The 21,078-nt window shown below is 39.8% G+C and overlaps 17 non-coding genes across 17 annotated transcripts; all 17 read left to right on the forward strand.

The window, feature by feature from the left end:
* The first annotated feature begins 107 nt into the window (after positions 1 to 107).
* Positions 108 to 180, forward strand: TRNAV-CAC (transfer RNA valine (anticodon CAC)). The gene has a single exon. It is a non-coding gene; the product is annotated as a tRNA-Val (tRNA).
* Positions 181 to 2,284: 2,104 nt separating this feature from the next.
* On the forward strand, positions 2,285 to 2,356 carry TRNAP-UGG (transfer RNA proline (anticodon UGG)). The gene has a single exon. It is a non-coding gene; the product is annotated as a tRNA-Pro (tRNA).
* Positions 2,357 to 2,644: 288 nt separating this feature from the next.
* Positions 2,645 to 2,717, forward strand: TRNAV-CAC (transfer RNA valine (anticodon CAC)). Its single transcript has one exon. It is a non-coding gene; the product is annotated as a tRNA-Val (tRNA).
* A 2,131-nt stretch (positions 2,718 to 4,848) lies between these two features.
* TRNAP-UGG (transfer RNA proline (anticodon UGG)) lies at positions 4,849 to 4,920 on the forward strand. The gene has a single exon. It is a non-coding gene; the product is annotated as a tRNA-Pro (tRNA).
* A 288-nt stretch (positions 4,921 to 5,208) lies between these two features.
* TRNAV-CAC (transfer RNA valine (anticodon CAC)) lies at positions 5,209 to 5,281 on the forward strand. Its single transcript has one exon. It is a non-coding gene; the product is annotated as a tRNA-Val (tRNA).
* Positions 5,282 to 7,383: 2,102 nt separating this feature from the next.
* TRNAP-UGG (transfer RNA proline (anticodon UGG)) lies at positions 7,384 to 7,455 on the forward strand. Its single transcript has one exon. It is a non-coding gene; the product is annotated as a tRNA-Pro (tRNA).
* Positions 7,456 to 7,743: 288 nt separating this feature from the next.
* On the forward strand, positions 7,744 to 7,816 carry TRNAV-CAC (transfer RNA valine (anticodon CAC)). Its single transcript has one exon. It is a non-coding gene; the product is annotated as a tRNA-Val (tRNA).
* Positions 7,817 to 9,938: 2,122 nt separating this feature from the next.
* TRNAP-UGG (transfer RNA proline (anticodon UGG)) lies at positions 9,939 to 10,010 on the forward strand. The gene has a single exon. It is a non-coding gene; the product is annotated as a tRNA-Pro (tRNA).
* A 276-nt stretch (positions 10,011 to 10,286) lies between these two features.
* On the forward strand, positions 10,287 to 10,359 carry TRNAV-CAC (transfer RNA valine (anticodon CAC)). The gene has a single exon. It is a non-coding gene; the product is annotated as a tRNA-Val (tRNA).
* A 2,198-nt stretch (positions 10,360 to 12,557) lies between these two features.
* On the forward strand, positions 12,558 to 12,629 carry TRNAP-UGG (transfer RNA proline (anticodon UGG)). Its single transcript has one exon. It is a non-coding gene; the product is annotated as a tRNA-Pro (tRNA).
* A 288-nt stretch (positions 12,630 to 12,917) lies between these two features.
* Positions 12,918 to 12,990, forward strand: TRNAV-CAC (transfer RNA valine (anticodon CAC)). The gene has a single exon. It is a non-coding gene; the product is annotated as a tRNA-Val (tRNA).
* A 2,096-nt stretch (positions 12,991 to 15,086) lies between these two features.
* Positions 15,087 to 15,158, forward strand: TRNAP-UGG (transfer RNA proline (anticodon UGG)). Its single transcript has one exon. It is a non-coding gene; the product is annotated as a tRNA-Pro (tRNA).
* A 288-nt stretch (positions 15,159 to 15,446) lies between these two features.
* Positions 15,447 to 15,519, forward strand: TRNAV-CAC (transfer RNA valine (anticodon CAC)). Its single transcript has one exon. It is a non-coding gene; the product is annotated as a tRNA-Val (tRNA).
* A 2,133-nt stretch (positions 15,520 to 17,652) lies between these two features.
* Positions 17,653 to 17,724, forward strand: TRNAP-UGG (transfer RNA proline (anticodon UGG)). Its single transcript has one exon. It is a non-coding gene; the product is annotated as a tRNA-Pro (tRNA).
* A 288-nt stretch (positions 17,725 to 18,012) lies between these two features.
* On the forward strand, positions 18,013 to 18,085 carry TRNAV-CAC (transfer RNA valine (anticodon CAC)). Its single transcript has one exon. It is a non-coding gene; the product is annotated as a tRNA-Val (tRNA).
* Positions 18,086 to 20,224: 2,139 nt separating this feature from the next.
* On the forward strand, positions 20,225 to 20,296 carry TRNAP-UGG (transfer RNA proline (anticodon UGG)). The gene has a single exon. It is a non-coding gene; the product is annotated as a tRNA-Pro (tRNA).
* Positions 20,297 to 20,572: 276 nt separating this feature from the next.
* Positions 20,573 to 20,645, forward strand: TRNAV-CAC (transfer RNA valine (anticodon CAC)). The gene has a single exon. It is a non-coding gene; the product is annotated as a tRNA-Val (tRNA).
* The last annotated feature ends 433 nt before the right edge of the window (positions 20,646 to 21,078 follow it).

The following is a 21,078-nucleotide window of genomic DNA, read 5'->3' on the forward strand; positions in this document are numbered from 1 at the left end:
CAGATAGGGCTGTCGGGCAGGTTGCATGAAAGAAATCTAAAACCAGATGCCCTTGGAATAGCCTGTTTTGAGCAGTTTCATCACAGAAGAATCACCTGTAGGTATCTGTTTCTGTAGTGTAGTGGTTATCACGTGCGCCTCACACGCGAAAGGTCCCCGGTTCGAAACCGGGCAGAAACACTGTTATATTGTCTTGGCTGCAATGTTGAGAGTTGCCGTTTTGCATGAAATTGTCCAGGCCCTGAAGATGGGTTCATGCAGTCTCGTTCCAAGAAAGTGAATTCTCTTAAAAACAATAACATAATTGGCATGTGGATGTATCTGTTGATTCACAGACCTCACTTTCAAAAGAGCCCTGCTTTCGGTTCAATGCTCAACCAAAACAAGCATTAACTTTGAGAATTGTTGGCACCAACAGGCCTCTTATTTTAGTGGAGTGTTTCTGGTTTTAAGTGCTGAGGCTTGGGCTCAATTCCTAGATGATCCTTCTCAAGGTGATGATACAAATGCATCGTCACCTTTTCGTTTAATGTCAGAATTGTTTATTTCCATTTGGTGGTGTATGAATGCTTTCGACAGTATGGGGATTTTTTCTAGCCTTGCATGAATAAAAGCATATCACTCCTCTTTATGTATTTTTCTAATACATTTATATTTGCATCTACTCTCCTAGCATGCATTTTTGACTATCTTACAGGCTGTATATAATAAGTATAAATTCAGGGGCGCTTCTTCTACTCAAATCACAACTGTTCTATCACGACATTGATAAGCAATCTGCATCTGCTTCTGTTGTGTATTGGTTATCATATTTACCTGACGTGTGAAAGTCCCATGTTGGACAGTGCACGTTAACAAAGAAACCAATGATTTTTATTAAAAGTTGTCTTGTGTTTTGGTTACCTTGCATCAGCCAAACCGTGCCAGAGATTACTTCATTTGCAGTCACTTGAAAAGTAGGGATTCTCAAATAAATGGCAAGAGGTTGAAACAAATCCAAAGAAATGCATGGCATATCTATGTGTAGGTGTATGCATGTATCCATATATAAAGATAGATAGATAGATAGATAGATAGATAGATAGATAGATAGATAGATAGATAGATAGATAGATAGATAGATAGATAGATAGATAGATAGATAGATAGATAGATAGATATAGGGAGAGAGAGAGCGTTAATATAAACAGAGACTTTATTTTCAATCAAGCGGTATTTTCTTTCCTTTAGGAGCAGAATGTTCTGATCATCAGCGCACCAGAATGTAGTGCTTGGTTGGCAAGCATCACATATTGTGATGTGTTAGCTAAGAGTTCCATGTCCTTCAGACTCATATATTCCTCTGTAGTTGTACCTTGGTGATTCAACAAAACATGGCATCATAATCAGCATTCTACTGCCACAGAGTGGACAGAGAAACCATTTAGAATTTCCCTGAAAAAGAAAAAAAGCATACTTAGGCAGAGCTTTGTGGACAGGCAGAACATTAGAGCAAGTGAGGAATAAGCACTGCTTTTGTTAATTTACATAGGCAGAACAGAGACTGCTGGGAAAAACATGAAATTAAAGGCACAGAAAATGCCTGCTTCTGGAGAGAACACTAAGAAGCATTGAAAGTTTTTCCTCTGACCCTGGCCACTCTTAAGAGGAATCTTATGATAGTCAGCAGGACCCACCCTAAAAAGGAAGGGACAGCCATTTGGACCCTTTCCACCTTTTCTATATCTCGCCTGATCGAGCCTAATTGAGCGCTGATTGAGCGGATAAGCACATAAGCACATGTACTTCTCATTTTGGGAAGGTATTGCTTAGCTTGTTACCAGCAGCTCAGTTATGTTATGATGTTAGAGGCTATGCAAGGAATGCTTTAGTCCTGCATTAGGCAGTTTTTATTGCTTCTTGCATTCAAGAGATAGATAATTAGCCAGAATCTGTGGCCCAGCTATTCACCTTGGCATTCCGATTTGCACAAAGGGAATAAGTATTTGAGAGAAAAGGCAAAATGTGTTTCTTATGTTGTTATGAACAGCTTTTTATTCTTTCTCTTTAGGCTCTAGCCAATGCAGAAATATATAAATAACTGCTGACTTCCTGTAAGACTTGTCCAATGCTGAGAAAAAATAAAAGGGGACACTTACAAATGATAGTGCTATCGTTTGAGAAAGGGTAAGTTGACACTGAATTTCCTGTGAATTCACAGACCAAGCATGAAAAAGACCCCAGCATGATCTTCATTGCGGGCTTAGAGCTGGTATTACCTTTTCAGAGGTGAGGGTCTTTCAACGGCTCGTTGGTCTAGGGGTATGATTCTCGCTTTGGGTGCGAAAGGTCCCGGGTTCAAATCCCGGACGAGCCCTTTCATTGGTGCTCTTTTGAAGTATGCATTTCAAAGCCAATATCAATTTTCTCTTTGCAGTAGTGGATGATTATTTGCTAGAGTCTCATGCTTTTAACCTTGCCCTGCCTGAGCAAATAGGAAACATTTCTCTTTAAGCATTTTGCAAAAATGCTGAACTTGCAAGGCATATACAAGCGTTCAGATAGGGCTGTCGGGCAGGTTGCATGAAAGAAATCTAAAACCAGATACCCTTGGAATAGTCTGTTTTGAGCAGTTTCATCACAGAAGAATCACCTGTAGGTATCTGTTTCTGTAGTGTAGTGGTTATCACGTTCGCCTCACACGCGAAAGGTCCCCGGTTCGAAACCGGGCAGAAACACTAGTTATATTGTCTTGGCTGCAATGTTGAGAGTTGCCGTTTTGCATGAAATTGTCCAGGCCCTGAAGATGGGTTCATGCAGTCTCGTTCCAAGAAAGTGAATTCTCTTAAAAACAATAACATAATTGGCATGTGGATGTATCTGTTGATTCACAAACCTCACTTTCAAAAGAGCCCTGCATTCGGTTCAATGCTCAACCAGAACAAGCATTAACTTTGAGAATTGTTGGCACCAACAGGCCTCCTATTTTAGTGGAGTGTTTCTGGTTTTAAGTGCTGAGGCTTGGGCTCAATTCCTAGATGATCCTTCTCAAGGTGATGATACAAATGCATCGTCACCTTTTTGTTTAATGTCAGAATTGTTTATTTCCATTTGGTGGTGTATGAATGCTTTCGACAGTATGGGGATTTTTTCTAGCCTTGCATGAATAAAAGCATATCACTCCTCTTTATGTATTTTTCTAATACATTTATATTTGCATCTCCTCTCCTAGCATGCATTTTTGACTATCTTACAGGCTGTATATAATAAGTATCAATTCAGGGGCGCTTCTACTACTCAAATCACAACTGTTCTATCACGACATTGATAAGCAATCTGCATCTGCTTCTGTTGTGTATTGGTTATCATATTTACCTGACGTGTGAAAGTCCCATGTTTGACAGTGCACGTTAACAAAGAAACCAATGATTTTTATTAAAAGTTGTCTTGTGTTTTGGTTACCTTGCATCAGCCAAAACGTGCCAGAGATGACTTCATTTGCAGTCACTTGAAAAGTAGGGATTCTCAAATAAATGGCAAGAGGTTGAAACAAATCCAAAGAAATGCATGGCATATCTATGAGTAGGTGTATGCATGTATCCATATATAAAGATAGATAGATAGATAGATAGATAGATAGATAGATAGAGATATAGATAGATAGATAGATAGATAGATAGATAGATAGATAGATAGATAGATAGATAGATAGATAGATAGATAGATAGATAGATAGATAGATAGATAGATAGATATAGGGAGAGAGAGAGCGTTAATATAAACAGAGACTTTATTTTCAATCAAGCGGTATTTTCTTTCCTTTAGGAGCAGAATGTTCTGATCATCAGCGCACCAGAATGTAGTGCTTGGTTGGCAAGCATCACATATTGTGATGTGTTAGCTAAGAGTTCCATGTCCTTCAGACTCATATATTCCTCTGTAGTTGTACCTTGGTGATTCCACAAAACATGGCATCATAATCAGCATTCTACTGCCACAGAGTGGACAGAGAAACCATTTAGAATTTCCCTGAAAAAGAAAAAAAGCATACTTAGGCAGAGCTTTGTGGACAGGAAGGACATTAGAGCAAGTGAGGAATAAGCACTGCTTTTGTTAATTTACATAGGCAGAACAGAGACTGCTGGGAAAAGCCTGAAATTAAAGGCACAGAAAATGCCTGCTTCTGGAGAGAACACTAAGAAGCATTGAAAGTTTTTCCTCTGACCCTGGCCACTCTTAAGAGGAATCCTATGATAGTCAGCAGGACCCACCCTAAAAAGGAAGGGACAGCCATTTGGACCCTTTCCACCTTTCCTATATCGAGCCTGATCGAGCGCTGATTGAGCGGATAAGCACATAAGCACATGTACTTCTCATTTTGGGAAGGCATTGCTTAGCTTCTTACCAGCAGCTCAGTTATGTTATGATGTTAGAGGCTATGCAAGGAATGCTTTAGTCCTGCATTAGGCAGTTTTTATTGCTTCTTGCATTCAAGAGATAGATAATTAGCCAGAATCTGTGGCCCAGCTATTCACCTTGGCATTCCGATTTGCACAAAGGGAATAAGTATTTGAGAGAAAAGGCAAAATGTGTTTCTTATGTTGTTATGAACAGCTTTTTATTCTTTCTCTTTAGGCTCTAGCCAATGCAGAAATATATAAATAACTGCTGACTTCCTGTAAGACTTGTCCAATGCTGAGAAAAAATAAAAGGGGACACTTACAAATGATAGTGCTATCGTTTGAGAAAGGGTAAGTTGACACTGAATTTCCTGTGAATTCACAGACCAAGCATGAAAAAGACCCCAGCATGATCTTCATTGCGGGCTTAGAGCTGGTATTACCTTTTCAGAGGTGAGGGTCTTTCAACGGCTCGTTGGTCTAGGGGTATGATTCTCGCTTTGGGTGCGAGAGGTCCCGGGTTCAAATCCCGGACGAGCCCTTTCATTGGTGCTCTTTTGAAGTATGCATTTCAAAGCCAATATCAATTTTCTCTTTGCAGTAGTGGATGATTATTTGCTAGAGTCTCATGCTTTTAACCTTGCCCTGCCTGAGCAAATAGGAAACATTTCTCTTTAAGCATTTTGCAAAAATGCTGAACTTGCAAGGCATATACAAGCGTTCAGATAGGGCTGTCGGGCAGGTTGCATGAAAGAAATCTAAAACCAGATGCCCTTGGAATAGTCTGTTTTGAGCAGTTTCATCACAGAAGAATCACCTGTAGGTATCTGTTTCTGTAGTGTAGTGGTTATCACGTTCGCCTCACACGCGAAAGGTCCCCGATTCGAAACCGGGCAGAAACACTAGTTATATTGTCTTGGCTGCAATGTTGAGAGTTGCCGTTTTGCATGAAATTGTCCAGGCCCTGAAGATGGGTTCATGCAGTCTCGTTCCAAGAAAGTGAATTCTCTTAAAAACAATAACATAATTGGCATGTGGATGTATCTGTTGATTCACAGACCTCACTTTCAAAAGAGCCCTGCATTCGGTTCAATGCTCAACCAGAACAAGCATTAACTTTGAGAATTGTTGGCACCAACAGGCCTCCTATTTTAGTGGAGTGTTTCTGGTTTTAAGTGCTGAGGCTTGGGCTCAATTCCTAGATGATCCTTCTCAAGGTGATGATACAAATGCATCGTCACCTTTTCGTTTAATGTCAGAATTGTTTATTTCCATTTGGTGGTGTATGAATGCTTTCGACAGTATGGGGATTTTTTCTAGCCTTGCATGAATAAAAGCATATCACTCCTCTTTATGTATTTTTCTAATACATTTATATTTGCATCTCCTCTCCTAGCATGCATTTTTGACTATCTTACAGGCTGTATATAATAAGTATCAATTCAGGGGCGCTTCTACTACTCAAATCACAACTGTTCTATCACGACATTGATAAGCAATCTGCATCTGCTTCTGTTGTGTATTGGTTATCATATTTACCTGACGTGTGAAAGTCCCATGTTTGACAGTGCACGTTAACAAAGAAACCAATGATTTTTATTAAAAGTTGTCTTGTGTTTTGGTTACCTTGCATCAGCCAAAACGTGCCAGAGATGACTTCATTTGCAGTCACTTGAAAAGTAGGGATTCTCAAATAAATGGCAAGAGGTTGAAACAAATCCAAAGAAATGCATGGCATATCTATGAGTAGGTGTATGCATGTATCCATATATAAAGATAGATAGATAGATAGATAGATAGAGATATAGATAGATAGATAGATAGATAGATAGATAGATAGATAGATAGATAGATAGATAGATAGATAGATAGATAGATAGATAGATAGATATAGGGAGAGAGAGAGCGTTAATATAAACAGAGACTTTATTTTCAATCAAGCGGTATTTTCTTTCCTTTAGGAGCAGAATGTTCTGATCATCAGCGCACCAGAATGTAGTGCTTGGTTGGCAAGCATCACATATTGTGATGTGTTAGCTACGAGTTCCATGTCCTTCAGACTCATATATTCCTCTGTAGTTGTACCTTGGTGATTCCACAAAACATGGCATCATAATCAGCATTCTACTGCCACAGAGTGGACAGAGAAACCATTTAGAATTTCCCTGAAAAAGAAAAAAAGCATACTTAGGCGGAGCTTTGTGGACAGGAAGGACATTAGAGCAAGTGAGGAATAAGCACTGCTTTTGTTAATTTACATAGGCAGAACAGAGACTGCTGGGAAAAGCCTGAAATTAAAGGCACAGAAAATGCCTGCTTCTGGAGAGAACACTAAGAAGCATTGAAAGTTTTTCCTCTGACCCTGGCCACTCTTAAGAGGAATCCTATGATAGTCAGCAGGACCCACCCTAAAAAGGAAGGGACAGCCATTTGGACCCTTTCCACCTTTCCTATATCTCGCCTGATCGAGCGCTGATTGAGCGGATAAGCACATAAGCACATTTACGTCTCATTTTGGGAAGGCATTGCTTAGCTTGTTACCAGCAGCTCAGTTATGTTATGAAGTTAGAGGCTATGCAAGGAATGCTTTAGTCCTGCATTAGGCAGTTTTTATTGCTTCTTGCATTCAAGAGATAGATAATTAGCCAGAATCTGTGGCCCAGCTATTCACCTTGGCATTCCGATTTGCACAAAGGGAATAAGTATTTGAGAGAAAAGGCAAAATGTGTTTCTTATGTTGTTATGAACAGCTTTTTATTCTTTCTCTTAGGCTCTAGCCAATGCAGAAATATATAAATAACTGCTGACTTCCTGTAAGACTTGTCCAATGCTGAGAAAAAATAAAAGGGGACACTTACAAATGATAGTGCTATCGTTTGAGAAAGGGTAAGTTGACACTGAATTTCCTGTGAATTCACAGACCAAGCATGAAAAAGACCCCAGCATGATCTTCATTGCGGGCTTAGAGCTGGTATTACCTTTTCAGAGGTGAGGGTCTTTCAACGGCTCGTTGGTCTAGGGGTATGATTCTCGCTTTGGGTGCGAGAGGTCCCGGGTTCAAATCCCGGACAAGCCCTTTCATTGATGCTCTTTTGAAGTATGCATTTCAAAGCCAATATCAATTTTCTCTTTGCAGTAGTGGATGATTATTTGCTAGAGTCTCATGCTTTTAACCTTGCCCTGCCTGAGCAAATAGGAAACATTTCTCTTTAAGCATTTTGCAAAAATGCTGAACTTGCAAGGCATATACAAGCGTTCAGATAGGGCTGTCGGGCAGGTTGCATGAAAGAAATCTAAAACCAGATGCCCTTGGAATAGTCTGTTTTGAGCAGTTTCATCACAGAAGAATCACCTGTAGGTATCTGTTTCTGTAGTGTAGTGGTTATCACGTTCGCCTCACACGCGAAAGGTCCCCGGTTCGAAACCGGGCAGAAACACTAGTTATATTGTCTTGGCTGCAATGTTGAGAGTTGCCGTTTTGCATGAAATTGTCCAGGCCCTGAAGATGGGTTCATGCAGTCTCGTTCCAAGAAAGTGAATTCTCTTAAAAACAATAACATAATTGGCATGTGGATGTATCTGTTGATTCACAGACCTCACTTTCAAAAGAGCCCTGCATTCGGTTCAATGCTCAACCAGAACAAGCATTAACTTTGAGAATTGTTGGCACCAACAGGCCTCCTATTTTAGTGGAGTGTTTCTGGTTTTAAGTGCTGAGGCTTGGGCTCAATTCCTAGATGATCCTTCTCAAGGTGATGATACAAATGCATCGTCACCTTTTCGTTTAATGTCAGAATTATTTATTTCCATTTGGTGGTGTATGAATGCTTTCGACAGTATGGGGATTTTTTCTAGCCTTGCATGAATAAAAGCATATCACTCCTCTTTATGTATTTTTCTAATACATTTATATTTGCATCTCCTCTCCTAGCATGCATTTTTGACTATCTTACAGGCTGTATATAATAAGTATCAATTCAGGGGCGCTTCTACTACTCAAATCACAACTGTTCTATCACGACATTGATAAGCAATCTGCATCTGCTTCTGTTGTGTATTGGTTATCATATTTACCTGACGTGTGAAAGTCCCATGTTTGACAGTGCACGTTAACAAAGAAACCAATGATTTTTATTAAAAGTTGTCTTGTGTTTTGGTTACCTTGCATCAGCCAAAACGTGCCAGAGATGACTTCATTTGCAGTCACTTGAAAAGTAGGGATTCTCAAATAAATGGCAAGAGGTTGAAACAAATCCAAAGAAATGCATGGCATATCTATGAGTAGGTGTATGCATGTATCCATATATAAAGATAGATAGATAGATAGATAGATAGATAGATAGATAGATAGATAGATAGATAGATAGATAGATAGATAGATAGATAGATAGATAGATAGATAGATAGATAGATAGATAGATAGATATAGGGAGAGAGAGAGCGTTAATATAAACAGAGACTTTATTTTCAATCAAGCAGTATTTTCTTTCCTTTAGGAGCAGAATGTTCTGATCATCAGCGCACCAGAATGTAGTGCTTGGTTGGCAAGCATCACATATTGTGATGTGTTAGCTAAGAGTTCCATGTCCTTCAGACTCATATATTCCTCTGTAGTTGTACCTTGGTGATTCCACAAAACATGGCATCATAATCAGCATTCTACTGCCACAGAGTGGACAGAGAAACCATTTAGAATTTCCCTGAAAAAGAAAAAAAGCATACTTAGGCAGAGCTTTGTGGACAGGAAGGACATTAGAGCAAGTGAGGAATAAGCACTGCTTTTGTTAATTTACATAGGCAGAACAGAGACTGCTGGGAAAAGCCTGAAATTAAAGGCACAGAAAATGCCTGCTTCTGGAGAGAACACTAAGAAGCATTGAAAGTTTTTCCTCTGACCCTGGCCACTCTTAAGAGGAATCCTATGATAGTCAGCAGGACCCACCCTAAAAAGGAAGGGACAGCCATTTGGACCCTTTCCACCTTTCCTATATCTCGCCTGATCGAGCGCTGATTGAGCGCTGATTGAGCGGATAAGCACATAAGCACATAAGCACATGTACTTCTCATTTTGGGAAGGCATTGCTTAGCTTGTTACCAGCAGCTCAGTTATGTTATGATGTTAGAGGCTATGCAAGGAATGCTTTAGTCCTGCATTAGGCAGTTTTTATTGCTTCTTGCATTCAAGAGATAGATAATTAGCCAGAATCTGTGGCCCAGCAATTCACCTTGGCATTCCGATTTGCACAAAGGGAATAAGTATTTGAGAGAAAAGGCAAAATGTGTTTCTTATGTTGTTATGAACAGCTTTTTATTCTTTCTCTTTAGGCTCTAGCCAATGCAGAAATATATAAATAACTGCTGACTTCCTGTAAGACTTGTCCAATGCTGAGAAAAAATAAAAGGGGACACTTACAAATGATAGTGCTATCGTTTGAGAAAGGGTAAGTTGACACTGAATTTCCTGTGAATTCACAGACCAAGCATGAAAAAGACCCCAGCATGATCTTCATTGCGGGCTTAGAGCTGGTATTACCTTTTCAGAGGTGAGGGTCTTTCAACGGCTCGTTGGTCTAGGGGTATGATTCTCGCTTTGGGTGCGAGAGGTCCCGGGTTCAAATCCCGGACGAGCCCTTTCATTGGTGCTCTTTTGAAGTATGCTTTTTAAAGCCAATATCAATTTTCTCTTTGCAGTAGTGGATGATTATTTGCTAGAGTCTCATGCCCTGCCTGAGCAAATAGGAAACATTTCTCTTTAAGCATTTTGCAAAAATGCTGAACTTGCAAGGCATATACAAGCGTTCAGATAGGGCTGTCGGGCAGGTTGCATACAAGAAATCTAAAACCAGATGCCCTTGGAATAGTCTGTTTTGAGCAGTTTCATCACAGAAGAATCACCTGTAGGTATCTGTTTCTGTAGTGTAGTGGTTATCACGTTCGCCTCACACGTGAAAGGTCCCCGGTTCGAAACCGGGCAGAAACACTAGTTATATTGTCTTGGCTGCAATGTTGAGAGTTGCCGTTTTGCATGAAATTGTCCAGGCCCTGAAGATGGGTTCATGCAGTCTCGTTCCAAGAAAGTGAATTCTCTTAAAAACAATAACATAATTGGCATGTGGATGTATCTGTTGATTCACAGACCTCACTTTCAAAAGAGCCCTGCATTCGGTTCAATGCTCAACCAGAACAAGCATTAACTTTGAGAATTGTTGGCACCAACAGGCCTCCTATTTTAGTGGAGTGTTTCTGGTTTTAAGTGCTGAGGCTTGGGCTCAATTCCTAGATGATCCTTCTCAAGGTGATGATACAAATGCATCGTCACCTTTTCGTTTAATGTCAGAATTGTTTATTTCCATTTGGTGGTGTATGAATGCTTTCGACAGTATGGGGATTTTTTCTAGCCTTGCATGAATAAAAGCATATCACTCCTCTTTATGTATTTTTCTAATACATTTATATTTGCATCTCCTCTCCTAGCATGCATTTTTGACTATCTTACAGGCTGTATATAATAAGTATCAATTCAGGGGCGCTTCTACTACTCAAATCACAACTGTTCTATCACGACATTGATAAGCAATCTGCATCTGCTTCTGTTGTGTATTGGTTATCATATTTACCTGACGTGTGAAAGTCCCATGTTTGACAGTGCACGTTAACAAAGAAACCAATGATTTTTATTAAAAGTTGTCTTGTGTTTTGGTTACCTTGCATCAGCCAAAACGTGCCAGAGATGACTTCATTTGCAGTCACTTGAAAAGTAGGGATTCTCAAATAAATGGCAAGAGGTTGAAACAAATCCAAAGAAATGCATGGCATATCTATGAGTAGGTGTATGCATGTATCCATATGTAAAGATAGATAGATAGATAGATAGATAGATAGATAGATAGATATATAGATAGATAGATAGATAGATAGATAGATAGATAGATAGATAGATAGATAGATAGATAGATAGATAGATAGATAGATAGATAGATAGATAGATAGATAGATAGATAGATAGATAGATAGATAGATAGATAGATAGATAGATAGATAGATAGATAGATATAGGGAGAGAGAGAGCGTTAATATAAACAGAGACTTTATTTTCAATCAAGCGGTATTTTCTTTCCTTTAGGAGCAGAATGTTCTGATCATCAGCGCACCAGAATGTAGTGCTTGGTTGGCAAGCATCACATATTGTGATGTGTTAGCTAAGAGTTCCATGTCCTTCAGACTCATATATTCCTCTGTAGTTGTACCTTGGTGATTCCACAAAACATGGCATCATAATCAGCATTCTACTGCCACAGAGTGGACAGAGAAACCATTTAGAATTTCCCTGAAAAAGAAAAAAAGCATACTTAGGCAGAGCTTTGTGGACAGGAAGGACATTAGAGCAAGTGAGGAATAAGCACTGCTTTTGTTAATTTACATAGGCAGAACAGAGACTGCTGGGAAAAGCCTGAAATTAAAGGCAAAGAAAATGCCTGCTTCTGGAGAGAACACTAAGAAGCATTGAAAGTTTTTCCTCTGACCCTGGCCACTCTTAAGAGGAATCCTATGATAGTCAGCAGGACCCACCCTAAAAAGGAAGGGACAGCCATTTGGACCCTTTCCACCTTTCCTATATCGAGCCTGATCGAGCGCTGATCGAGCGCTGATCGAGCGGATAAGCACATAAGCACATGTACTTCTCATTTTGGGAAGGCATTGCTTAGCTTGTTACCAGCAGCTCAGTTATGTTATGATGTTAGAGGCTATGCAAGGAATGCTTTAGTCCTGCATTAGGCAGTTTTTATTGCTTCTTGCATTCAAGAGATAGATAATTAGCCAGAATCTGTGGCCCAGCAATTCACCTTGGCATTCCGATTTGCACAAAGGGAATAAGTATTTGAGAGAAAAGGCAAAATGTGTTTCTTATGTTGTTATGAACAGCTTTTTATTCTTTCTCTTTAGGCTCTAGCCAATGCAGAAATATATAAATAACTGCTGACTTCCTGTAAGACTTGTCCAATGCTGAGAAAAAATAAAAGGGGACACTTACAAATGATAGTGCTATCGTTTGAGAAAGGGTAAGTTGACACTGAATTTCCTGTGAATTCACAGACCAAGCATGAAAAAGACCCCAGCATGATCTTCATTGCGGGCTTAGAGCTGGTATTACCTTTTCAGAGGTGAGGGTTTTTCAACGGCTCGTTGGTCTAGGGGTATGATTCTCGCTTTGGGTGCGAGAGGTCCCGGGTTCAAATCCCGGACGAGCCCTTTCATTGGTGCTCTTTTGAAGTATGCATTTCAAAGCCAATATCAATTTTCTCTTTGCAGTAGTGGATGATTATTTGCTAGAGTCTCATGCTTTTAACCTTGCCCTGCCTGAGCAAATAGGAAACATTTCTCTTTAAGCATTTTGCAAAAATGCTGAACTTGCAAGGCATATACAAGCGTTCAGATAGGGCTGTCGGGCAGGTTGCATGAAAGAAATCTAAAACCAGATGCCCTTGGAATAGTCTGTTTTGAGCAGTTTCATCACAGAAGAATCACCTGTAGGTATCTGTTTCTGTAGTGTAGTGGTTATCACGTTCGCCTCACATGCGAAAGGTCCCCGGTTCGAAACCGGGCAGAAACACTAGTTATATTGTCTTGGCTGCAATGTTGAGAGTTGCCGTTTTGCATGAAATTGTCCAGGCCCTGAAGATGGGTTCATGCAGTCTCGTTCCAAGAAAGTGAATTCTCTTAAAAACAATAACATAATTGGCATGTGGATGTATCTGTTGATTCACAGACCTCACTTTCAAAAGAGCCCTGCATTCGGTTCAATGCTCAACCAGAACAAGCATTAACTTTGAGAATTGTTGGCACCAACAGGCCTCCTATTTTAGTGGAGTGTTTCTGGTTTTAAGTGCTGAGGCTTGGGCTCAATTCCTAGATGATCCTTCTCAAGGTGATGATACAAATGCATCGTCACCTTTTCGTTTAATGTCAGAATTGTTTATTTCCATTTGGTGGTGTATGAATGCTTTCGACAGTATGGGGATTTTTTCTAGCCTTGCATGAATAAAAGCATATCACTCCTCTTTATGTATTTTTCTAATACATTTATATTTGCATCTCCTCTCCTAGCATGCATTTTTGACTATCTTACAGGCTGTATATAATAAGTATCAATTCAGGGGCGCTTCTACTACTCAAATCACAACTGTTCTATCACGACATTGATAAGCAATCTGCATCTGCTTCTGTTGTGTATTGGTTATCATATTTACCTGACGTGTGAAAGTCCCATGTTTGACAGTGCACGTTAACAAAGAAACCAATGATTTTTATTAAAAGTTGTCTTGTGTTTTGGTTACCTTGCATCAGCCAAAACGTGCCAGAGATGACTTCATTTGCAGTCACTTGAAAAGTAGGGATTATCAAATAAATGGCAAGAGGTTGAAACAAATCCAAAGAAATGCATGGCATATCTATGAGTAGGTGTATGCATGTATCCATATATAGATAGATAGATAGATAGATAGATAGATAGATAGATAGATAGATAGATAGATAGATAGATAGATAGATAGATAGATAGATAGATAGATAGATAGATAGATAGATAGATAGATATAGGGAGAGAGAGAGCGTTAATATAAACAGAGACTTTATTTTCAATCAAGCGGTATTTTCTTTCCTTTAGGAGCAGAATGTTCTGATCATCAGCGCACCAGAATGTAGTGCTTGGTTGGCAAGCATCACATATTGTGATGTGTTACCGAAGAGTTCCATGTCCTTCAGACTCATATATTCCTCTGTAGTTGTACCTTGGTGATTCCACAAAACATGGCATCATAATCAGCATTCTACTGCCACAGAGTGGACAGAGAAACCATTTAGAATTTCCCTGAAAAAGGAAAAAAGCATACTTAGGCAGAGCTTTGTGGACAGGAAGGACATTAGAGCAAGTGAGGAATAAGCACTGCTTTTGTTAATTTACATAGGCAGAACAGAGACTGCTGGGAAAAGCCTGAAATTAAAGGCACAGAAAATGCCTGCTTCTGGAGAGAACACTAAGAAGCATTGAAAGTTTTTCCTCTGACCCTGGCCACTCTTAAGAGGAATCCTATGATAGTCAGCAGGACCCACCCTAAAAAGGAAGGGACAGCCATTTGGACCCTTTCCACCTTTCCTTGATCGAGCCTGATTGAGCGCTGATTGAGCAGATAAGCACATAAGCACATGTACTTCTCATTTTGGGAAGGTATTGCTTAGCTTGTTACCAGCAGCTCAGTTATGTTATGATGTTAGAGGCTATGCAAGGAATGCTTTAGTCCTGCATTAGGCAGTTTTTATTGCTTCTTGCATTCAAGAGATAGATAATTAGCCAGAATCTGTGGCCCAGCTATTCACCTTGGCATTCCGATTTGCACAAAGGGAATAAGTATTTGAGAGAAAAGGCAAAATGTGTTTCTTATGTTGTTATGAACAGCTTTTTATTCTTTCTCTTAGGCTCTAGCCAATGCAGAAATATATAAATAACTGCTGACTTCCTGTAAGACTTGTCCAATGCTGAGAAAAAATAAAAGGGGACACTTACAAATGATAGTGCTATCGTTTGAGAAAGGGTAAGTTGACACTGAATTTCCTGTGAATTCACAGACCAAGCATGAAAAAGACCCCAGCATGATCTTCATTGCGGGCTTAGAGCTGGTATTACCTTTTCAGAGGTGAGGGTCTTTCAACGGCTCGTTGGTCTAGGGGTATGATTCTCGCATTGGGTGCGAGAGGTCCCGGGTTCAAATCCCGGACAAGCCCTTTCATTGGTGCTCTTTTGAAGTATGCATTTCAAAGCCAATATCAATTTTCTCTTTGCAGTAGTGGATGATTATTTGCTAGAGTCTCATGCTTTTAACCTTGCCCTGCCTGAGCAAATAGGAAACATTTCTCTTTAAGCATTTTGCAAAAATGCTGAACTTGCAAGGCATATACAAGCGTTCAGATAGGGCTGTCGGGCAGGTTGCATGAAAGAAATCTAAAACCAGATGCCCTTGGAATAGTCTGTTTTGAGCAGTTTCATCACAGAAGAATCACCTGTAGGTATCTGTTTCTGTAGTGTAGTGGTTATCACGTTCGCCTCACACGCGAAAGGTCCCCGGTTCGAAACCGGGCAGAAACGCTAGTTATATTGTCTTGGCTGCAATGTTGAGAGTTGCCGTTTTGCATGAAATTGTCCAGGCCCTGAAGATGGGTTCATGCAGTCTTGTTCCAAGAAAGTGAATTCTCTTAAAAACAATAACATAATTGGCATGTGGATGTATCTGTTGATTCACAGACCTCACTTTCAAAAGAGCCCTGCATTCGGTTCAATGCTCAACCAGAACAAGCATTAACTTTGAGAATTGTTGGCACCAACAGGCCTCCTATTTTAGTGGAGTGTTTCTGGTTTTAAGTGCTGAGGCTTGGGCTCAATTCCTAGATGATCCTTCTCAAGGTGATGATACAAATGCATCGTCACCTTTTCGTTTAATGTCAGAATTGTTTATTTCCATTTGGTGGTGTATGAATGCTTTCGACAGTATGGGGATTTTTTCTAGCCTTGCATGAATAAAAGCATATCACTCCTCTTTATGTATTTTTCTAATACATTTATATTTGCATCTCCTCTCCTAGCATGCATTTTTGACTATCTTACAGGCTGTATATAATAAGTATCAATTCAGGGGCGCTTCTACTACTCAAATCACAACTGTTCTATCACGACATTGATAAGCAATCTGCATCTGCTTCTGTTGTGTATTGGTTATCATATTTACCTGACGTGTGAAAGTCCCATGTTTGACAGTGCACGTTAACAAAGAAACCAATGATTTTTATTAAAAGTTGTCTTGTGTTTTGGTTACCTTGCATCAGCCAAAACGTGCCAGAGATGACTTCATTTGCAGTCACTTGAAAAGTAGGGATTCTCAAATAAATGGCAAGAGGTTGAAACAAATCCAAAGAAATGCATGGCATATCTATGAGTAGGTGTATGCATGTATCCATATATAAAGATAGATAGATAGATAGATAGATAGATAGATAGATAGATAGATAGATAGATAGATAGATAGATAGATAGATAGATAGATAGATAGATAGATAGATAGATAGATAGATAGATAGATAGATAGATAGATAGATAGATATAGGGAGAGAGAGAGCGTTAATATAAACAGAGACTTTATTTTCAATCAAGCGGTATTTTCTTTCCTTTAGGAGCAGAATGTTCTGATCATCAGCGCACCAGAATGTAGTGCTTGGTTGGCAAGCATCACATATTGTGATGTGTTAGCTAAGAGTTCCATGTCCTTCAGACTCATATATTCCTCTGTAGTTGTACCTTGGTGATTCCACAAAACATGGCATCATAATCAGCATTCTACTGCCACAGAGTGGACAGAGAAACCATTTAGAATTTCCCTGAAAAAGAAAAAAAGCATACTTAGGCAGAGCTTTGTGGACAGGAAGGACATTAGAGCAAGTGAGGAATAAGCACTGCTTTTGTTAATTTACATAGGCAGAACAGAGACTGCTGGGAAAAGCCTGAAATTAAAGGCACAGAAAATGCCTGCTTCTGGAGAGAACACTAAGAAGCATTGAAAATTTTTCCTCTGACCCTGGCCACTCTTAAGAGGAATCCTATGATAGTCAGCAGGACCCACCCTAAAAAGGAAGGGACAGCCATTTGGACCCTTTCCACCTTTCCTTGATCGAGCCTGATCGAGCCTGATTGAGCGCTGATTGAGCGGATAAGCACATAAGCACATGTACTTCTCATTTTGGGAAGGCATTGCTTAGCTTGTTACCAGCAGCTCAGTTATGTTATGATGTTAGAGGCTATGCAAGGAATGCTTTAGTCCTGCATTAGGCAGTTTTTATTGCTTCTTGCATTCAAGAGATAGATAATTAGCCAGAATCTGTGGCCCAGCTATTCACCTTGGCATTCCGATTTGCACAAAGGGAATAAGTATTTGAGAGAAAAGGCAAAATGTGTTTCTTATGTTGTTATGAACAGCTTTTTATTCTTTCTCTTTAGGCTCTAGCCAATGCAGAAATATATAAATAACTGCTGACTTCCTGTAAGACTTGTCCAATGCTGAGAAAAAATAAAAGGGGACACTTACAAATGATAGTGCTATCGTTTGAGAAAGGGTAAGTTGACACTGAATTTCCTGTGAATTCACAGACCAAGCATGAAAAAGACCCCAGCATGATCTTCATTGCGGGGTTAGAGCTGGTATTACCTTTTCAGAGGTCAGGGTCTGTCAACGGCTCGTTGGTCTAGGGGTATGATTCTCGCTTTGGGTGCGAGAGGTCCCGGGTTCAAATCCCGGGCGAGCCCTTTCATTGGTGCTCTTTTGAAGTATGCATTTCAAAGCCAATATCAATTTTCTCTTTGCAGTAGTGGATGATTATTTGCTAGAGTCTCATGCTTTTAACCTTGCCCTGCCTGAGCAAATAGGAAACATTTCTCTTTAAGCATTTTGCAAAAATGCTGAACTTGCAAGGCATATACAAGCGTTCAGATAGGGCTGTCGGGCAGGTTGCATGAAAGGAATCTAAAACCAGATGCCCTTGGAATAGTCTGTTTTGAGCAGTTTCATCACAGAAGAATCACCTGTAGGTATCTGTTTCTGTAGTGTAGTGGTTATCACGTTCGCCTCACACGCGAAAGGTCCCCGGTTCGAAACCGGGCAGAAACACTAGTTATATTGTCTTGGCTGCAATGTTGAGAGTTGCCGTTTTGTATGAAATTGTCCAGGCCCTGAAGATGGGTTCATGCAGTCTCGTTCCAAGAAAGTGAATTCTCTTAAAAACAATAACATAATTGGCATGTGGATGTATCTGTTGATTCACAGACCTCACTTTCAAAAGAGCCCTGCATTCGGTTCAATGCTCAACCAGAACAAGCATTAACTTTGAGAATTGTTGGCACCAACAGGCCTCCTATTTTAGTGGAGTCTGGTTTTAAGTGCTGAGGCTTGGGCTCAATTCCTAGATGATCCTTCTCAAGGTGATGATACAAATGCATCGTCACCTTTTCGTTTAATGTCAGAATTGTTTATTTCCATTTGGTGGTGTATGAATGCTTTCGACAGTATGGGGATTTTTTCTAGCCTTGCATGAATAAAAGCATATCACTCCTCTTTATGTATTTTTCTAATACATTTATACTTGCATCTCCTCTCCTAGCATGCATTTTTGACTATCTTACAGGCTGTATATAATAAGTATCAATTCAGGGGCGCTTCTACTACTCAAATCACAACTGTTCTATCACGACATTGATAAGCAATCTGCATCTGCTTCTGTTGTGTATTGGTTATCATATTTACCTGACGTGTGAAAGTCCCATGTTTGACAGTGCACGTTAACAAAGAAACCAATGATTTTTATTAAAAGTTGTCTTGTGTTTTGGTTACCTTGCATCAGCCAAAACGTGCCAGAGATGACTTCATTTGCAGTCACTTGAAAAGTAGGGATTCTCAAATAAATGGCAAGAGGTTGAAACAAATCCAAAGAAATGCATGGCATATCTATGAGTAGGTGTATGCATGTATCCATATATAAAGATAGATAGATAGATAGATAGATAGATAGATAGATAGATAGATAGATAGATAGATAGATAGATAGATAGATAGATAGATAGATAGATAGATAGATAGATAGATAGATAGATAGATAGATAGATAGATAGATAGATATAGGGAGAGAGAGAGCGTTAATATAAACAGAGACTTTATTTTCAATCAAGCAGTATTTTCTTTCCTTTAGGAGCAGAATGTTCTGATCATCAGCGCACCAGAATGTAGTGCTTGGTTGGCAAGCATCACATATTGTGATGTGTTAGCTAAGAGTTCCATGTCCTTCAGACTCATATATTCCTCTGTAGTTGTACCTTGGTGATTCCACAAAACATGGCATCATAATCAGCATTCTACTGCCACAGAGTGGACAGAGAAACCATTTAGAATTTCCCTGAAAAAGAAAAAAAGCATACTTAGGCAGAGCTTTGTGGACAGGAAGGACATTAGAGCAAGTGAGGAATAAGCACTGCTTTTGTTAATTTACATAGGCAGAACAGAGACTGCTGGGAAAAGCCTGAAATTAAAGGCACAGAAAATGCCTGCTTCTGGAGAGAACACTAAGAAGCATTGAAAGTTTTTCCTCTGACCCTGGCCACTCTTAAGAGGAATCCTATGATAGTCAGCAGGACCCACCCTAAAAAGGAAGGGACAGCCATTTGGACCCTTTCCACCTTTCCTATATCTCGCCTGATCGAGCGCTGATTGAGCGCTGATTGAGCGGATAAGCACATAAGCACATAAGCACATGTACTTCTCATTTTGGGAAGGCATTGCTTAGCTTGTTACCAGCAGCTCAGTTATGTTATGATGTTAGAGGCTATGCAAGGAATGCTTTAGTCCTGCATTAGGCAGTTTTTATTGCTTCTTGCATTCAAGAGATAGATAATTAGCCAGAATCTGTGGCCCAGCAATTCACCTTGGCATTCCGATTTGCACAAAGGGAATAAGTATTTGAGAGAAAAGGCAAAATGTGTTTCTTATGTTGTTATGAACAGCTTTTTATTCTTTCTCTTTAGGCTCTAGCCAATGCAGAAATATATAAATAACTGCTGACTTCCTGTAAGACTTGTCCAATGCTGAGAAAAAAATAAAAGGGGACACTTACAAATGATAGTGCTATCGTTTGAGAAAGGGTAAGTTGACACTGAATTTCCTGTGAATTCACAGACCAAGCATGAAAAAGACCCCAGCATGATCTTCATTGCGGGCTTAGAGCTGGTATTACCTTTTCAGAGGTGAGGGTCTTTCAACGGCTCGTTGGTCTAGGGGTATGATTCTCGCTTTGGGTGCGAGAGGTCCCGGGTTCAAATCCCGGACGAGCCCTTTCATTGGTGCTCTTTTGAAGTATGCTTTTTAAAGCCAATATCAATTTTCTCTTTGCAGTAGTGGATGATTATTTGCTAGAGTCTCATGCCCTGCCTGAGCAAATAGGAAACATTTCTCTTTAAGCATTTTGCAAAAATGCTGAACTTGCAAGGCATATACAAGCGTTCAGATAGGGCTGTCGGGCAGGTTGCATACAAGAAATCTAAAACCAGATGCCCTTGGAATAGTCTGTTTTGAGCAGTTTCATCACAGAAGAATCACCTGTAGGTATCTGTTTCTGTAGTGTAGTGGTTATCACGTTCGCCTCACACGTGAAAGGTCCCCGGTTCGAAACCGGGCAGAAACACTAGTTATATTGTCTTGGCTGCAATGTTGAGAGTTGCCGTTTTGCATGAAATTGTCCAGGCCCTGAAGATGGGTTCATGCAGTCTCGTTCCAAGAAAGTGAATTCTCTTAAAAACAATAACATAATTGGCATGTGGATGTATCTGTTGATTCACAGACCTCACTTTCAAAAGAGCCCTGCATTCGGTTCAATGCTCAACCAGAACAAGCATTAACTTTGAGAATTGTTGGCACCAACAGGCCTCCTATTTTAGTGGAGTGTTTCTGGTTTTAAGTGCTGAGGCTTGGGCTCAATTCCTAGATGATCCTTCTCAAGGTGATGATACAAATGCATCGTCACCTTTTCGTTTAATGTCAGAATTGTTTATTTCCATTTGGTGGTGTATGAATGCTTTCGACAGTATGGGGATTTTTTCTAGCCTTGCATGAATAAA

Source organism: Lissotriton helveticus, chromosome 8 (assembly GCF_964261635.1).
Source record: "Lissotriton helveticus chromosome 8, aLisHel1.1, whole genome shotgun sequence".
Classification (NCBI taxonomy): domain Eukaryota; kingdom Metazoa; phylum Chordata; class Amphibia; order Caudata; family Salamandridae; genus Lissotriton; species Lissotriton helveticus.